At 35.0% G+C, this 17208-nt stretch overlaps 1 long non-coding RNA gene across 2 annotated transcripts in view; it reads right to left on the bottom strand.

The window, feature by feature from the left end:
• LOC146398611 (uncharacterized) overlaps positions 1–17208 on the bottom strand; it is a 48750-nt gene that overhangs the window by 11089 nt on the left and 20453 nt on the right. For both annotated transcript variants that reach the window (XR_014820052.1, XR_014820051.1), the window contains one exon: positions 15003–15167. This is a non-coding gene — a long non-coding RNA (uncharacterized LOC146398611). The remainder of the gene's footprint in view (positions 1–15002; positions 15168–17208) is intronic.

Below are 17208 nucleotides of genomic sequence, written 5' to 3'. Positions count from 1 at the left end.
CAAAAACTTTCAATTTTTCCAACTTATTTTCTGAGCATTTACTTCAGTTTTTAAAATAATGTACTATGCTACCTCTCCTTAATTTATTGATCTGTAAATTTTTTAAAGATATTTTATGGTGCTAGATGAACATGTAGCCGTCTCAAAGTTATCAACCTCACTTTACTCAAATTGATAAATAGTATTTACATTATTTTTAATTTTTATTTAGTAGATTTACAATGTTCTGTCAATTTCTGCTGTACAGCAAAGTGACCCAGTCATATATATATATATGTATGTACACACACACACATATATATGCACTACATTATTTTTTTTACATTATCTCCCATCATGTTCCATCACAAGTAATTACATATAGTTCCCTGTGCTATATGGCACAGGGAAAAACTCCAAATGCAATAGTTTGCATCTGCTAACCCGAAATTCCCAAACCATCCCATTCCCTCTCCTCCCCCTTGGCAGCCATAAATCTGTTCTTCATGTCCATGAGTTTGTTTCTTTTCCATAGATAAATTAATTTATGCCATATTTTAGATTCCAGATACGTGATATCATATGTTATTTATCTTTCTCTTTCTGACTTACCTCACTTAGTATGAAAATCTCAAGTTCCATCCATGTTGATGCAAATGGCATATCCACTTTGGTAAGAGTTTTTATCATGAATGGTTGCTGGTTTTTGTCAAATGCTTTTTTTTGCATTTATTGAGATGATCATGTGGGTTTTGATCTTTCTTTTGTTAATGTGGTATATGAAATTGATTGATTTTCTTATGTTGAACCATCCTTGTGAACTTGAGATGAATACCAATTGATTGTGGTGTGTGATCTTTTTTGTATGTTGTTGGATTCAATAGGCTAAAATTTTGTTGAGAATTTTTGTTTCTATATTCATCAAAGATAGTGGCCTATAATTCTTTTTTGATAATATCTTTGTTTGGTTTGGGTATTAAGATGATGCTGGCTACAAAGAATGCCTTTGGGAGTGTCCCTTCTTCAATCTTTTAGAAAAGTTTCAGAAGAATGTGTATAAGTTCTTTGTATGTTCAGTAAAATTATCCTGTGAAGCCATCTGGCCTTGGACTTCTGTTTGTAGGGAATGTTTTTATTACATATTCAATCTTTTCTAGTGATCTGTCTGTTCAAATGATCTATTTCTTCCTGATTCAGTTTTCACAGGCTGTAAGTCTTCAGAAAGTTGTCCATTTCTACTTGGTTGTCAAATTTGTTAGCATAAAATTGTTCATAGCAAACTCTTATGTTTTTTCTATTTCTGCATTATCCATTGAAATTTCTCCCTTTTCATTTCTTAGTTTGTTTATTTGTGTTCTTTAGCTCTTCTTGGTGACTGTAGCCAGAGTTTTGTTGATTTTGTTTACCCTTTCAAAGAACAAGTTCTTGGTTATATTGATTTTTTCTATTGCTATTGAGTCTGTTTTATTGGTTCTCTCTGATTTTTATGATTTCCTTTCTCTGCTTACCTTGGATGTTGTTTGTTCTTCCTTCTTTAATTGTTTTAGGTGGTAGGTTGTGATGTTGATTTGAGATTTTTTTTTTCCTTTTCTCCTGAAGGGCTGTATCGCTATGAACTTTCCTCTAAGAATGGCTTTTATGGCATCCCATTAATTTTTAATGTTTGTGTTGCCATTATCATTTGTCTGGATGTATACTTTAATCTCCCTTTTGATTTCCTCATTGAACCATTGCTTTTTTAATATCATGTTGTTTAGTCTCTGTGTAGTCACTTTTTTGTCATTATTTTTCCTGTGGTTGATTTCTAGTTTAATGCCATTGTTGTCAGAAAAGTTACTTAAAATAATTTCCATTTGTTGGGATTAGTTTTGTGCCCCAGTACTTGGTCAATCTTTCAGAATATCCCATGTGCACTTGAAAAGATTGTATATTCTGATCTTTTTTGGATGTAATGTCCTGAAAATATCCATTAAGTCTAGTTTTATATTGTGTCATTTATTATTTCTGTTGTCTTATTGATTTTCTATCTAGAGGATCTGTCCTTTGATGTTGAAATCGCCTACTATTATTATATCACCAGATTTTATCTTCCATGTTTGTTAGTATTTGCTGTATGTATTTGGATGCTCCCATAAAAGGCATACATATTGATGATTGTACTACTCTCTTCTTGAATGTATCCTTTTATCATTAAACATTGTCCTTCTTTGTCTTCATTTTGATTTTTGTTTTAAAGTCTTTTTTTTTTATTACTCAAATGAATTTATCACAACTGTAGTTGTATAATGATCATAACAGTCTGATTTCACAGGATTTCCATCCCATAGCCCAAGCACATCCCCCCACCCCCCAAACTGGCTCCTCTGGAGACCATAAGTTTTTCAATGTCTGTGAGTCAGCATCTATTCACAAAGAAGTTCAGCCTGTCCTTTTTTCAGATTCCACGTCAGTGAAAGCATTGGATGTTGGTGTCTCATTGTGTGGCTGACTTCACTTAGCATGATAGTTTCTAGGCCCATCCATGTTGCAAAAAATGCTGGTATTTCGTTCTTTTTAATGGCTGAGTAATATCCCATTGTGTATATGTACCACATCTTCTGGATCCACTCCTCTGTCGATGGATATCTAGGTTGTTTCCATATTTTGGCTATTGCAAAGAGTGCTGCAATGAACATTGGAGTACATGTGTCTATGCGAGTCGTGGTTTTCTCTGGGTAGATGCCCAGGAGTGGGATTGCTGGATCAAATGGTAGTTCTATGTTTAGTTTTCTGAGTCATCTCCATACTGCTTTCCACAGTGGTTGCACCAATTTACAATCCCACCAACAGTGTACTAGGGTTCCTTTTTCTCCACACCCTCTCCAGCACTTATTGTTTGTAGACTTTTGGATGATGGCCATTCTGGCTGGTGTAAGGTGGTACCTTGGAGTGGTTTTGAGTTGCATTTCTCTAATCATGAGTGATGTTGAACATCCTTTCATGTGTTTCTTGGCCATCTGTATGTCTTCTTTGGAGAACTGTCTGCTTAGATCTTCTGTCCATTTTCTGATAGGCTTGTTTGTTTTTTTGGTATGGAGCTGAAGAAGGTGTTTATAAATTTTGGAGATTGATCCCTTGTCAGTTGATTCACTTGCAAAGATTTTCTCCCATTCTGTGGGTCGTCTTTTTGTGTTGTTTAGGTTTCCTTTGCTGTGCAGAAACTGAAGTTTGATTAGGTCCCATTTGTTTATTTTTGTTTTTGTTGTCAGTACTCTGAGAGGTAGATCTGAGAAGATGTTGCTGTCGTTTATGTCAGAGTGTTTGGCCTATGTTTTCCTCTAAGAGTTTGATAGTGTCTGGTCTTCTATCTAGGTCTTTAATCCATTTGGAGTTTATTTTTGTGTATGGTGTTAAAGTTTGTTTTGTCTGATATGAGTAGTGCAACTCCCACTTTCCTGTCTTTTCCATTCACATGAAATATCTTTTCCCATCCCCTCACTTTAAATTTTTATGCCACTGGCCCTTAGATGAGTCTCTTGTAGGTAGCATATTGGAGGCTCTTGTTTTGTTTTTTTTTATCCAGTCTTCTACCCTCTCTTTTGATTGGAACATTCAGTCCATTGTAATTTAAGGTAATTATTAGTAAATATTCATGTATTGCCATTTTGAGCCTTGTTTTCCAATTGATTCCATGTTTCTCCTTTGTTTATGTTTTTTGATTGAATGATTTTCTTTTATTTTATGCCTGTGTTCTCTTCTTTTTAGTTTTTGCGAATGTATGGTTTGGTTTTGATTTGCGTTTGCCTATTTTTCAAGTACATTAACTCCTTCCTATATGTGCTTGCTTTAGCCTGATAGGTTCAAACACTTTCTAAGAAAAAGGAATCTAGATTTTCTTACTTTCCTTCCCCACATTTTATGATTTTGAAATCCTTTTTTTAAATCTTCATATTTGTTCATTTTGTTCTTCCTTGTGTTTATTGTCACTTTTAAATAGTTTTTTTTTGTCTTTTGTTTTTTGTTTTTTTTTTTAGGTCTATAAACTGGCTTTTTAAGTGATTGCTTTCCAATTGTGACTTCCTCAATCCTGTTTCTCCTTACTTCTTTTTTATTTACAGGAACCTTTTCATTATTTCTTTTAGAATGGGCTTAATATTGCTTTACTCTTTCAGTTTTGTTGTTGTTGTTGTTGAAGTAATTATTTATTTCTATTTATTTAATTCTTCTATTTTAAATGGTATTCTTGCTGGGTAGAATATTCTATCTTTGTAAGGTTTTCCCTTTTATAAATTCGAGTTTATCTTACCACTCTCTTCTGGCTTGTATCATTTCTGTAGAGAAATCAGCTGATAGACTTATTGGAGTTCCCTTAAAATTAACTTTTTTTTTCTCTTGCTGCCTTTAGAATTCACTCTTTAACTTTTGCCATTTTTATTATAATATGTCTTGGTGTGGGTCTGTTTGGGTTCAACTTGTTTGGGGCCCTCTATACTTCCTGTATCTTGACATCTGATTCCTTTAGATTTGGAAATAGTTTAACTGTAGTTTCTTCAAATATATTTTCAATCCCCTTTTCTTTTTCTTCTCCTTCTGGAAAAGCATAATTTGGCCTGCTTTATATTATTCTGTGAGTCTCTTATATTGCTGTCATTTTTTTTATTTGATTTTTCTCTCTGCTCTCCTGATTTTTCTATCTTCTAAATCACTAATTCATTCCTCTGCATTATTCATTCTGTTCTTCTGTACCTTTAACTCAGGCTGCATCTCTGCAAAATAATTTTCTAATTTTCTGAGCTCCTCCTTATTTTTTCTAGTTCCATTCCAAAGTTATCTGCATTACAGTTCATATCTGCTCTTAATTCCTTCATATTCAGTCTTAATTCCTTCAGTATTTTTGCTATCTCCTTTTTGAACTTGATGTGTATTAGACTGTGGAGGTTTGATTCATTATTTGCTGCTTCAGGTGAATTCTTCTGTTCTTTTAACTGGGAATGGTTCCTGTGCTTTTTCTTTTTGCTTATGTTCTTCTTCTGTGAGTTTAGGGAAAACCACTACTGTAATCTTAGAGGGCTATTTACATGCAAGAGTGCCCCTGTGTATTTTATGAAGGCTAACTATTTATTTGTGGTATTAGGGCTGCTTTGGGGTCTCTTTCCTCAGTGTGTGCAGCTCTTATCCCCTTGATTTGGTGCTGCATTTGTTTCCAGGGAGATGGAGTCAATGGGCAGGGCTAGTTGCCAGTTCCTGGTTGGTGGGCTCTTGACAATGGCAAGGAGCTGTGTGGAGGTGACACAATCTACTCCTAGTTGCAGGGCTCTGGGAAGAGGCAGTGATCCTTGGTCATGTGTAGGAATCCCCCAGAGTATTTGGCAGTGGCAGCGACTTGGCATGTGCATTCCCAGGGGAGTGAGATCCACAACAGTTGGTGCTAGGTTGCAGTGCCCTCCTCTGCTGACCTCTGAAGTGACTAGGGCCACAGGTTGTATCTGTTCAAGGACCCCTAGTAGTGGCGGGCCTCACCACCTCTGTTGTCTTAGATGACTGCCATGGTTTCCCCCCACCACCTGTAGACCCTGCAAGAGGTGTTGTGCCATGCTTAGCCCATGCAGAAGGTGCCCTGCTACCCTTAGTCCATGTGAGAAGTTCCCAGCCACCTGTAGCCCACACAAGAGACATCGCTTTGCCTGTTGCCCACACAAATGGTGCCTCACCACCCATAGCCTGCTGCATAGGTACCCTGCCCTTTGAGAGTCCACATGTGCACAGGGAAAGATATTCCCATGGTGGTCCACCCCTTCTCTTCTCACCCTTCCTAACAATGTCACCTTGCTTTTCCTGTGTGCCTAGGCCTCCTCACAGGTTCCCTTGGCTATGACACTCCACTTCCTACCTGTGATGTACCATCCCCTAAGCCCCTTAGTCTGCTCCACACAGCCAATCATAGTCCTCTCCAGAGAACTGACCTCCGGGGTTTGAGCCTCAGCACCCATCCTTTGTCTGAGCATCCCGGGCTGTGATGTCCAGCGGCAATGTTATCAATGGCCTGTGTGGGAATCTCTGCTTTGCCCTCCTCAGTCCAGCTACTGTATTTTATTCTGAGATGCTGAGGTCCCCCTGTTTTGGCTGATCTCCCTGTCAGTTATATGAATTCCAGGATGTGGGTCCCTTGCCTCTTTTGCATCCTCTCTCAGGATTGCTAGTCCTATCCTAATTCTTTTCTTTCTCTCTTTCTCTCTTTTTTATTTCTTGTGTTCTACCAAGTTATGTGGAGGGTTTCTTGCCCGTTTTGGTGGTTTAAGGTCTTCTGCCAGCATTCAGTAGATTTTCTGTACAAATCATTCTACATGTGGATTTCTATTTTTTTTATGTGTTTGTGGGAGAAAGTGAGAGCCACGTCTTACTCCTCTGGCATGTTGATCACTCCTCAAGTATTTACACTATTATGATGACTATGTAAATATTGTTTAGTGCCATGGAATAGTCTATGGTTACTCTTTATTTTTCTTTTTTTCCCCTTCATTAATAATTTATATGTTGTTTTATTTATATGGCTGATGATTATAGTGATATTTTCAATGAAGTATGCCTCTCTTTTCCTTGCCTTTTGCAATGTTACTTAGTTATTTCTGCCATTAAAAAGTATGGACTATTTCCCTGCCCCTTTAATCTGGGCTGGACTTTGAGTTGTTTTGATTAATGTAGAATGAAAAAAGATGATACTGTTCTACTTCCTAGATGAAGTATTTTTTTGATCTCTGGGAACCATGAGAAAATGTGATGTAAAATAACCCAGATAAAAACCACAAGGAAAGAAATGCCAAGCTATCCCATCTGCCCCAAGCATTAAAGACTTTACATCCAAATGCAAAGACATAAGTATGACCATTTACAACCAGCAGAATTTCTCTAGAATCCTGAGAAATAACACTCTATTGCTGTTCCACGTAAATTTTCATTCCACAGAAATGGAGTAGAGATACACAGAAAACATAGAATAACCTTGTAACATAGTACTCAATGGAAAAAAAAAATAAGCAAAGATATATCACTCATCAATATTTCCACAGCTAAATTGATGTATTCAAATCAATACCTATTTTGAATAATTATGATACACACATAGTTATGCATATGGATGCAAGTAATATATAGCCAATATATAACAAACCATGTGTGCTTTCATATGATGGGAGAAGAAATTAAGTACAGCATAGGGATAAAAGGAAATAAAAAATTTAGGTGTGAGATCATGCAAGGACCAATGATAACAAAGGCTGTGAAATGAGGAGTATGATAAAGTCATCTGCCTGCCCTGGAGTATGATGAATTCCAATCTCTGCCCTTGAGGTATACTCTCCCCTACAACACCTACCACATCTGCCAACTTACCACAGTTAGACTCATTAACTCAAAAAATCTTCAGTAATTCTCAACCACTATTATCACTTTAAAGCTCCCCAGACTATGCTAAAGTGATAGACAATCATAGTTGATAACCATTAATCTGATAATATTAAGGTTATTTTCTAAATTATATTGTATGTGTTTATTAACTTAGTCTATTTGATTATTTGTTTTTCTGGACTTCTGAAATCTTATACTTCCAATCTGCTCTCCTCTGTAGATTTACAGCCCATGATGAGATTTCTTGTTGCTACTCTCTTCAATCAGTTATATCATTTCCTGCACTCAGCATTTTCTCTTAATTGTTTTACCAACTTTTGCGGAGTACATTCTTCAGTATCTTAGTAGTAAAGCATGCATGAGAGATAAATTTCATGAATTTTTTCATGTTTTTAAATGTCTTACTTTGCTTGTACACCGACTTCATTGTTTTAGTGGAAGTGAATTGATGAGTTGAAAATTGATCTGTGTTTTTTGGCTCCCATTTTTTCCTATTATGTATAAGAAATTTTCTTCTTTATTTTTTTTTAAACTTCCACATCTACTGCTATCAACCCAGATCCAGGAGCTTTTTGATTTTACCATTTAGTAATTAGGTGGGTCATGTCTTAATTCCCACATATGTGCATGAAGACTTTTAATCATTAATTATTGTTGTCTGGACTAAGGTAGTGTTGTCAAAGAACATACTCTGTGATTTGAATCACCTGAAAATTTTTGAGACCTGATTTATGGGGCACCACATGGTTAATAATTAAAATTGTGTCATTGCACTTAAAATAATATATATTCTCCAGTTGCTTGGGTAGTATATTCTCTACATGACATTCGGTAAAATTTGTTAATGGGTTTCTTAGACCCTCTATATATGTATTAATTTTTTGGCTTGTTTTACTAATAACTAATAGACATGAGTTTAAATAGAGGTTTAAATAGTCCTAAAAACTCTGAAAAAAACACACAAAAGACTCCAAAGTAGCTAAAGCAATCCTAAGCAAGAAGACCAAAACTGGAGGCATTATACTTCCTGATTTCAAACTATGTTACAAAGCTATTGTAATAAAAACTTTATGGTACTGGCATAAAAACTGATCAATGGAACAGAGTAGACAGCCCAAAATAAACTCATGAAAATAAGTCAGGGAGTTCCCATTGTGGTGCAGTGGAAATGAATCCAACTAGGAACCATGAGGTTGTGGGTTCGATCCCTGGCCTCAAACAGTGGTTTAAGGATCCAATGTTGCTGTGAGCTATGATATAGGTTGCAGATGTGGCTCAGATCTGGCATTGCTGTGGCTGTGCCATGAGTGTGGCCCTAAAAAGGACAAAAGACAAAAAAATAAAAACAAAAAAGAAAATAAGTCAACTAATTTTCTTTTCTTTTGTTTTCTTTGTGTATGTGTGTGTCTTTTTCTACGGCCACACCTGTGGCATATGGAGATTCCCAGGTTAGAGGTTCAGTTGGGGCTGTAACCTCTGGCCTACACCAGGGTCACAGCAATGTGGGATCCAAGCCGTGTCTGTGACCTACACCACAGCTCACGGCAACTCTGGATCCTTAACCCACTGAGCAAGGCCAGGGATTGAACCTGCAACCTCATGGTTCCTAGTCGGATTCATTAACCACTGAGCCACTATGGAAACTCCTCTTTTGTTTTATTTTTAGGGCCACACCTATGGCATATGTAAATTCCTAGGCTGAAGGTTGAAATAGAGGAGCAGTTGGCCCTCACCACAGGTACAGCAATGCCAGATTCAAACCACAACTGTGACCTACACTGCAGCTTGCAATAATGCTGAATCCTTAACACACTGAGACCAGGGATCAAACCTGCATTTCCATGGACACTATGTCAGGTTCTTAACCAAATGAGTACAAAGGAAACTCTATGACAAGTAATTTTCAACAGTGGCATTAAAAGTAGACAATGGGGTAAGGATAGCCTCTTCAATAAATGGTGCTGGAAAACCAGGATAGCTACATTCAAAATAATTTGGACCCTTAACTTGCAGTATACATAATAATTAACTCAAAATAGACTAAAGATTTAAATGTAAGACCTGAAACTATAAATCTCCTGGGAGAAAACTAAAGGGAAAAACCTCTTGGCAATGATTTTTGGATCTACATAGGCAAACCAAAAGCACAGGCAAAAAAAAGCAAAACAAAACAAACAAGTGGGACTATTTCAAACTAAAAAGCTTCTGTACAATAAAATAAATAATCAACAAAATAAAAAGGCAACCTAGAGAACTGGAGAAAATATTTCAAACCATATATCCTACAAACTGTTAATATTCAAAACATAGAAGGAACACTTACAACTCAACAACAACAACAACAACAACAACAACAAAAAAAAAAAACAGAAATAATATGATTCAAAAATGGGCAAAAGACCCAAGTAAACGATCTTCCAAAAAAGACATCCAAATGGCTAACATATTTGAAAAGACGGTAAACAACACTAACCATTGGAAAATGCAAATCAAAACAGTGAGTCACACCACCTTACAACTTTCAGAATACTGTGGCATTATCACTGGCTCTGGTTGTAGCTGTGGTGCAGGGTCAACTCCTGGCCAGGAATTTCACATGCTGTTGGAACAGCCAAAAATAAAAAATAAAAATACATCATGTAAGATGGGAGCATTAAATATACGTATTTTATAAAATAAACACTTCCAGCTCTGTGAGGTGGTAAGTTATATACCTCATTTAGGGAAGTCTTCCAATCTGGGCCAGATACTGGGTGTTCCATAAGAGAAAAATCTTGTGGATTAGCTCAATGCATATACCTCCCACTGCTTGGTCAGAGCCTCTTGTTCACTTCTATTCTTGAAATTAATGGTAAAACTTGATAAAGGATGTGAGTTTGATTTGAAAATCAGATATTTTTTGTAATGGCTCATCTGGACTTCAATGTACATTCACTGCTTAAGTCTAACTTGAATCAAAATCTTTGCTTTCCTACTTAATAAATAATGAGTTTAAAACAATGAAAGATTTTATTCTCTGTCAATTTATGTGATATTTCTATACTTATTTTTATTTTTAATTTAATTTTTTAATTATTTCCCCAATACAATTTCTTTTTCTACTGCACAGAATGGTGACCCAGTTACACATACATGTACACCTTCTATTTTCTCACATTATCATGCTCCATCATAAGTGACCAGACATAGTTCCAGTGCCACATAGCAGGATCTCATTGCTTATTTTAATTCTCTATTTTATAATCAAAAGAGTTTGTTTGTTTATTTATTTGGTAGTTTTATACAATTACTATTTGGGTTTTTTTTCTTCCATATGTTTACCTCATTGTTTTTCCTTTTCATTCCTTCTTACTCCCAAAGTAGTACATTTTGGGATCACTTTTCTTTACACTGGTATATATATCTATAATTTCCTTTAATGTAGTTTTCTCAGCAGTGAAATGTATGTTTATGTTTGCTTGAAAATGTATGTTTTGAAAATAATTTTGAAATATATAATTAATTCAGCATAGTATTCCAGGTAATGATTTTTTTAAAAAAATCAAAGTTCTCACTCACTGTTTTCTGTATTATTATATCACAGAAGATAGTAATAGAGATATAATAAATTTGGGAGTATCTTTTTTCTTTTTTTCTTCTTTTATTATGGCCACAGCTGTTAATATGGAAGTTCCCAGGCTAAGAGTAGAATCAGAGCTGCAGCTGCCAGCCACAGCCACAGCAATGCTGGATCAGAGCCACATCTGCAACCTATGCCACACCTTGCAGCAAGGCTAGATCCTTAACCCACTAAGTGAGGCCAAGGTTTAAACCCACATCCTCTGGAATGGACACTATGTCAGTCCCTAACCCATGGAACCACAATGGAAACTCCTCATTGTATCTTTTATGTCTCATTTTCTATTCTATATGTACATATTTTTATCTATTATTCAATAATTTTGCTCAACAAATCTCATTTAATTGTATATAATCTATAGGAGATTGCTTTTTGGTTTTTGGTTTTTTTATTTTCAAGGCCACACCTGTAACATATGGAAGTTCCTAGGCTAGGGATTGAATCAGAGCTGCAGTGGCCTGCCTATGCCACAGTTATAGCAACACTTGGATCTGAACCACATCTACAACCTATGCCGCAGCTTGTGGCAATGCTGGATGCTTAACCCGCTGAGCAAGGGCAGGAATCGAACCTGCATCCTCATGGATATTAGTGAGGTTCTTATCCTACTGAGCCACAATGGGAACTCCAAATCTATAGTTTTTAATTTAAATTGTATTTTTCCATTTTTAGAATATCTATTTGGTTACTTTCCAAACTGGTATATCACTTTTTATAGTTCTTTAATCTCTGTAATCTAAAAATCTGAATAACTCATAGCTTGTATATGACAAGTTTGTTATCTCATATTTTTGGCCATGCCCTCACAGAACGCAGAAGTTCCTGGACCAGAGATTGAGCCAAGCCACAGCACTGACAATGTTGGATCCTTAACTGCTAGGCCACCAGGGAACTCTCATTATCTCATGTTTTGTACTATGGCTTATTTTATCTGTGTTCTACTGGTTTTCATTCATTGTTTCTTATTTTCTTTTATGTCTAGTTATTTTAATCTGTAGTTTAGGCATTGTGTAAATATTATTCTGTGGGATGATTTGAAGCCTAAATTGGCAGAACTTTTTCCCAGAGAGAAGTTTCATGCTTCAATTGGAATCATTTTGGGGCACTAAATATTCAGGAGATATTGAATCCAACAATAACATGATTTTTACTGGACCATTGAGGTGACGGAAGACTAGATTGCAATTTTTGTGAGGTCCTGATAATTCCACTTATTATTAACAGAAAGTTGTAGCCAATCAGGAAGGTTTTAGATTCTGTATCTTATGCAAACGTCTGAATATTAGCTCTTATTTTTCCCTTGATGCTGCCAAAATCACAGCTCTGTTTCACAGCTGTTTGCTCTATCTAGTCAAATGTCCACAAGGTAGCAGCAGCTTATAGTGCTGTTTTAAATAGCTGGGTGCTTACATTTTCCTAGAATTTGGATGGATTAATACTAATAGAATTTCTATTGCTTTTCTGTTTTTTTTTTTCAAAAATAATGACTATATGGCTTATAGAAAATTTTTATAAAGAGAAATATAAAACATTGATGTCATGTAATTAGAACTTGATTTTTTTCTTGGTAGTTTGTGACTGATAAAACTATATTGTTTCTGTATTATCTAAAGTAAAATATAAGAATATGCTAATGGTAATAAATGGTGACAAGATTACCTATTTACAAGTCATTTTAAACACAGAAAAGCCAAATGATCCTGAATAGATAGTCACTATTAATTCAGTTTTAAAAATAAACAAATTAACAGCTTGCTTGCTAATAACTCTGAGACTAAATAGAAAATTGGGTCTAAATGTTTCTACACAGCAAATTTATATTTGTGAAAAATTGTCAATATCCATAGGTATATAATCCTTTCCTTAAAATAAAAAAAAAAAAATTTCCCTGGGGGGAAATATAACACGAAGAATTAACAACAACATAAATTCACTATTTTACCAAATGGAGTTAAATAGCATACTCAGGTGGCTTTATCTGTCTCCTCTCTACCTCCCTTTCACCTCCTGCCTTGCCAATCACCAGCATTTCAGGTATTTAGAAGTATGGTTATTTGGTGATGTTGGTAGTAAAGGAATTTGTAATGTATACCCCAACTTTCACTTTTCATCAGTCTAATTTTTTGGTTAGGCAAAAGTTGAGTATGTGAAATCAACCACCCAATTAACTTGTCAAGAACCAATTTGTTACTGGTAAAACTGACTGTGCTTATCATAATAGAGAAGAGTTTCACATTTATTTTAAAAGATTTATCATAATTAGGAAATCTTCATTCTTTACTTTGTCTTAAAATAAATTTCTTAAGGGACATTAACCTCTGAAACTCTGTCTTGCAGTATTATATATCCATGAGATATTTTCATGTCACAACTGTACCTTTCTTTATATCTATCCTCATTTGTTTTATAATTTTTAATCAAAGCCTTTTCCATGCCAAAATTTTAGGAGCAAAAACCAATCACTCTTATGGTACAGTTGAGAATTGTTATAGGGGAGGAGATGCATAAAAGTAGTTTTAGATGTGTAAAGGGAGTAAGCTTACAACTTTCTCAATGATTTATCAATTTAAAGTATTGCACCCTAGTGCCCTATAATCTACATTTTTTTATTCTGTTATGAAGATAAACTAATTAACTTCAATATTTATCAGGTTAATATTGAAAAAGAGTAAATCATATTCAGTACAGCAATGTTGCAGTAATTTGTGTTATGATGAGACAGAAATAATTAAAATGTCCTTGAGGCAAAATCTATAAATTAATTAAAAACACAATTTCACAAACAGACTGATTGGAATAATAGAAAATGGCTTTAATAGTTTAAGTTATTCTAAATGATCTTATATTTTATAAATAGATTTAGTAGTTTTTATTATATTAAAAATGCATAACATAAAATTTGCCACTTTGACCATTTCTAAGTAAACTTTCAGTAGTAGTAAGTATATTCACATTATTGCACACCCATTTTAAGAATGTGTTCATTTTCCAAAACTTAAACTCTATACCAATTAAAAAATAACTAACTTTCTCTCTCTCCCAAGTAAAATACATATATAAATGAAGAAAATCTTTAAAATAAGACACAGTGACATTGGCTCTGACCTATGCAGGATGCTTTCCTCACTTCTTTTTTCTCAACAGAATCCAAATTTACCTCAAATAGTCTCTCCCTTGCCAACCTCAGGATGAATACACACCAAAGATGAAATCCTTATTCCCAGTGATTGTGTCAAGCTATTTAGGCTAATAACCTTATTACTTTCTCTTGTTAATTATTATTGCTATTTAGCAGTAAGCATGTGTACTGATTTTACTAAACAGACTCTAAGGAAGAATTTATAATCTAAATCTGGTAAAATCACTTATTTTCCCATCTCTTTAATTAAACAAAGAAAGTAACAGGCTATCTTAATTGCTACTGGAAACCACATTATAACTGGCCAGCATTTTCAATATATGGAATGAATGTCTTACCCATCCACTTTGCAAAATAAAAACTTACAAATTAAAAGTCACCCTAGAGGGAGTTCCCTTCGTGGCGCAGTGGTTAATGAATCCGACTAGGAACGATGAGGTTGTGGGTTCCATCCCTGGCCTTGCTCAGTGGGTTAACGATCCGGCGTTGCCGTGAGCTGTGGTGTAGGTTGCAGAAGCGGCTCGGATCCCACATTGCTGTGGCTCTGGTGTAGGCGGGTGGCTACAGCTCTGATTAGACCCCTAGCCTGGGAACCTCCATATGCCCCGAGAGTGGCCCAAGAAATGGCAAAAAAAAAAAAGTCACTCTAGAATCCAGATTCATTCACTGCTATTTTATTTTCTTTCACTGAAAAGAATCAGGTATAATACAGAATCACATAAGCAAATACAGGAAATGGCCTAGAGCCTATGCAAAATACTTATGCAAAACTATCAGCTTTAGGTTATAAGTAGTAAACTGTTAAATTGCTACATTCACAACTCTAAGACATCAGCAAGAAAATTGACAAGGTAAAAACGGAAACTCTCTGAACATTCATACCTCTCCTCTTGCTGCTAACATGGAGGATTTGCTGCCTGCAGCCCATTGGCCTGATATAGTGACTGGATGACACAGAAGAATACCAGTCTTTGGAAGGCCTACCCCTTTCTCTCAGATGTTGTGTTCCTCTGCAGGTGATAGAATCTTCCTGAGAAAATACAACCTCTGGAAGGCAAAAAAAAAAAGCCAACTTCAGCTTTTGAGCTATAGCACAGGGTCAGTAAGAGCTTACTTTCACAACGCTTAAATATTCATGAATCTCCAATAGTTGCAGGCAATGGGGAAACTAAGCTGGCCAAGAGAGGAATAGTGTCCCTGTGTTAATGTGATAAGAAATGGTATGAAAGTCTTATGGTATTAAGCATTTCAACTGTATCATATTAGCACTGTATCATAAACTTTACCTTTCCCCAGCACAATACAGAAATCATTATTATGTTAAGACTTTCTTCCCAAGAAATAATTGGAAAAAGTGCTAATGGGATAGGAGATCTAAAATGCACGGTGATTTCAACTCTTTTCTTTTTTAAAAAACGCTTTCCCAAATCAAAATATCTGAAAACTTTTGATTTACACTGTCTTTCTGGAAATAAGAAAGTATTCTTTTGGAAAACTTTTATTACTCCTTTTATAATCTTTTGTCGGAAATGTGACAGGTATGCACAACTATGTATTTGCAGTTTATGTGTGTGTGTGTATAACTGCACATATGTAAAAGTCTATATGGGATCTTAGTGTAAAGGTAGGTGTGTATTGGAGTTTATAGAACTGATGGTAATTACAGAATTAGGACTGAAAAGAGCCTATAAAGTCATGCAAATATTGACCTTTAATGCTTCCAAGTGATTCATGAAGGAATCTGCATGTCAATATGTAGTATAGAACTCCTGTTTTGTTCTTTAGAAAAACTGACAGATTTTAAAATAAAATTCTTTAGTAAATCAATATTTAATAACCATAAGCAAAATTGTCTAAAATGTTTTGTCCATTAAATGGTTCGGCTATCTTATTTCAACATACAAAATAAAAGGAATTACTTTTCTATTTATTTATTTAATTTTGGAGGAATATAAATTATGTTTACTCAGAATTTGGAGACGTAGGTGAAATTTTGAACATACCTTTCCTGTTTAGAAAAACAATGTAATTCAATTACTTAGTGACTGCCTTAGTCGAGATTATAGAACTCAGGAGTTTCCCTGTGGCTCAGATGGTTAAGTATCTGGCATTGTCTCTATAGTGGTTTGGGTAGCTCTCATGGTACAGATTGGAAGTCAGTGTTTTCCATTAAGTTTTGTCTATATCTTAGCTAAACTGACTGCATATTTTGGCATTGTTTTTATGCTTTTATCTTTGGTGTCAGTCTTAGAATACTGCTAGTAGTAGACACAAGACATGTTTTACTAACTAAATATTGACCTGGATATTATAATCTCCTGGAGCTGAAGCCTAAATCCAGTTTAATCTTTGAGCAGTTTGCCTGGACATATTAAACACACAAATTGCAAAGCTGTTTAGTAGATTTCTATATTAAATAATTCTGGAAATTATAGTTGATTTTTAAAAGGTGAAATATTTTATTTTAAAAGGTTAATATTGATATAGTTTACATAATTTTCTGCTTTTCAAAAAAGAAATCTCAGGTTTGCAAATCATCAAAACATTAAAATGGATGATATTCTTAATTTTCAGTTGATTTGTATTTATTAAATATACTTTATTCAATATTGTGTACAATGCTTATCTTCATTATTTACTATTTGGAACATTTTCTACGTTATTTGTACCTGAATCAAGTTTCCAATTAAGCAGTGAATAATGGGGAGAATTAGAGCAATGAGAAGGAAATACCTTTTCTTGGGGATTTGGGAAAAAAGTAGGAATCCAGAAAAACAGGAACAAAAAAAAGAAAAAGAAAGAAAGGAAAGAATAAAGAAAGAAGAAAGAGAGGAGGAAGGGAGAAAGGGAAGGGAAACAAAGGAGAATGAAAGCTCTGATTCTGATATATACACAGTTAGCTCATAAACATCAGGCTTCACCTGAGCAATGTATTAAAAGTTCACTCCCTCAGGGTACTTCCCAAAGACTGAGGATTAGTGTTAAGAACTAAGAAATAAAAGACAAGTTCCAAATTCAAGAAGATCCTGTTTTGCACACTGCCAAAATTAAAGTCAGAACAACAGGAAAGGATTCCAAGGATATCTAG

The sequence above is a fragment of the Sus scrofa genome, chromosome 11 (genome assembly GCF_054392235.1).
Source record: "Sus scrofa isolate SSC_HxYL_T2T_F1_AM1 chromosome 11, Sscrofa_HxYL_maternal_Yorkshire_Landrace_v2.0, whole genome shotgun sequence".
Taxonomy (NCBI): Eukaryota; Metazoa; Chordata; class Mammalia; order Artiodactyla; family Suidae; genus Sus; species Sus scrofa.
Note: the sequence above shows the minus strand (reverse complement) of the source record. Positions and strands in the feature narration are given on the sequence as shown.